Here is a 2,466-nt window from a genome sequence, read left to right as displayed (position 1 = left end):
AAAGTGTGCAAAATCAACCACTCTTCAATTCCGTGATGCGGACAACGCTGAAGCATGTTTCTATACCTGTCCCAAGCATCACATAGAGACTCACCTTCTGTCTGTTGAAAATTCAAGATCTGGTTTCTCAGCATCATTGTTTTCTTGGGCGGGATAAATTTGTTTATAAATGCTCGCTCTAACTGATCCCATGTCTTAATGCTTCGAGGTGATAAAGAATACATCCAATCTTTGGCTAAACCACCAAGACTGAAAGGGAACATCAATAACCAGATGAATTCGGATTGAACCCCTTCGTATCTCATAGTACTACAATATCTGTGGAACTCCATTAAGTGGATGTAAGGACTTTCTGCTTCAGATCCTTTAAATTGAACTTCCTGGATTTTGGCTATGAGCCCAGGATTTATCTCAAAACTTGAAGCAGAGATTTGTGGGAGCACGATAGGGTCTAATGATCTTCCCGTAATCGGTGAGGAATAACTCTTCAGTGGAATATTGTCCATCCTTTATTTCTCCTCCTACAAGACCCAAAAACAATTGGTAATGCCTCTTATTACGCAGTGAAATATGCGATATAAAAGAATCAAAAGAATAAATGTGTGTATATAAAAGAAAATAAAAGAAAAACTTAATGTGCAAGTTTAGTAAAAAATTACGCACGATCCCCGGCAACGGCGCCAAAAACTTGATGCGTGTTCCGCAAGTATACGGAATGTCGCCAAGTAATAAAAAGATCGAATCCACAGGGACCGTGGAATTAATTACTAACCTAGCACAATAAGAGTGGAGAGTTCATAGGAAATGGTTTGGTGTGGGGGAGAAAGAGTGTTCTAGAGCTCCTAAACCTTAGTTCGAAGATATAATCCGACTGTGACAGAATGTGGAAAGCGATCCTAGGACTTCGGATTCCTCGAGATATTGATTGATTGACTTGGATCCTCTACCATTCCTCAATGATTACACAATTGTAGGGATTCTAACCAAATTATCCAATTAGACCTCGTCAGGTTTCCTCGGAATAAATCAATGGTGTTCTAATGTTACTAATGTTGGTTTGAGATGATTCTAGATAGCCCGGTTTAAGGCTTTCCTGTGTCACTCAGGCGCCCCAGTATACTACTAGAATCCTACCCTCTGTCACAGGGTATCCTTTTAAAGACCTCTCCCCAACAATGAGTAACCGTTAGTTATCCCTCATAAAGATTCTTCATAGCCTAAGCAATCCCTCGGAAGGTCCGGTTAAGACTCTCCTCCTGTCACGAGGCGTCCCGGGTGTACGATCCTAAGAATTACTCAAACCCCAAATAATCTCTACCCTTGTAGATTCATACCATTCACAAGCATATCATCAAACAAGTATAAGGCACAAATCCACAAAGCAATTGCACAATCATATCATAGAACATGGTAGATTAACAAATCCAAAGTTACAATCATCCAATAACCCCGATTCCTCCTACATCCTAGAATCTGGAGGACTACTCCATATCGGGGAGGTTACAATACAGAGAAGAAAGTGAAAAGTACATCCTATTCCAAGAATCTATGAAGAAAATAAGAAATAGGACTTATCGATGAGCTTCTTCTTCTCCGGACTGCAATCTCTGCGAAGGTGAGGCGTGGATGTGATGGAGTGTCCGGACGGATGAACGGATCGTCGAATCTAGCTCCGGAATGAGGCGTCGGTGGCTCTAGCACGCTCCGGTGGCTCTCCAAGGTCTCCCCCCCTTTTTAGGGCTCTTAAGGGGGTCTATTTATAGGCCCCCACGAAATACCCTATGAAATCAGCCAGGCACGCCCCCGTCACACGGCCGTGTCTGGGAGACACGGCCATGTGTGGCCGCCCTGCTGTAGTGGAGGCACGGCCGTGCCTGTGAGGCACGGCCACGAAGAGTTGATGCTCTGTTGGGAGGCACGGCCGTGCCTGTGAGGCACGACCAAAGGCAGTCTGCTCTCTGGTGGGAGACACGCCCGTGCCTCTGAGGCACGGCCACGGGCAGGTGCTCCTCTGGTGGAAAACACGGCCGTGTCTGAGGGACACGGCCATGTCTTGGCATGGCTCTGTTGAGGAGACACGGCCGTGTCTGGGAGACACGGCCATGTCTGGCTGCTGCAGGAGGAAGGCACGGGCGTGCCTTTGGGGCACGGCCTAGGCTTGTTGATCTCTGGTTGAAGGCACGCCCGTGCCATGGAGGCACGGTCTCTGGAGGTGATAGACACGGCCGTGCCTATGAGGCACGACCCTGTCTTGCCATGTCTTCAATAAGTGCTCCATTTCGCCTGTTTTGCTCCGTTTTCCATCCTGAAACATACAAATATACGAGCAGTCCTCCGAACTAGGAAATAAAGAATACAATGCCAAATGCACAGGTAAAGGGTGTAATGTACGCAAGATACAAACATGAAAAGCAGAAAGATGTGCGAATAAAGTATAAGAAATAGTTATATATCCTACGCACATCA

General features: G+C 45.9%; 1 non-coding gene across 1 annotated transcript; it reads left to right on the top strand.

The window, feature by feature from the left end:
• Window positions 1–27: 27 nt before the first annotated feature.
• LOC141818893 (small nucleolar RNA R71) lies at window positions 28–134 on the top strand. The gene has a single exon (XR_012601011.1). It is a non-coding gene; the product is annotated as a small nucleolar RNA R71 (small nucleolar RNA).
• The last annotated feature ends 2,332 nt before the right edge of the window (window positions 135–2,466 follow it).

The sequence above is a fragment of the Curcuma longa genome, unplaced genomic scaffold, assembly GCF_044706935.1.
Source record: "Curcuma longa cultivar G26 ecotype Majalengka, Jawa Barat unplaced genomic scaffold, ITB_CL_G26_1.1 contig_26537, whole genome shotgun sequence".
NCBI lineage: Eukaryota > Viridiplantae > Streptophyta > Magnoliopsida > Zingiberales > Zingiberaceae > Curcuma > Curcuma longa.
Note: the sequence above shows the minus strand (reverse complement) of the source record. Positions and strands in the feature narration are given on the sequence as shown.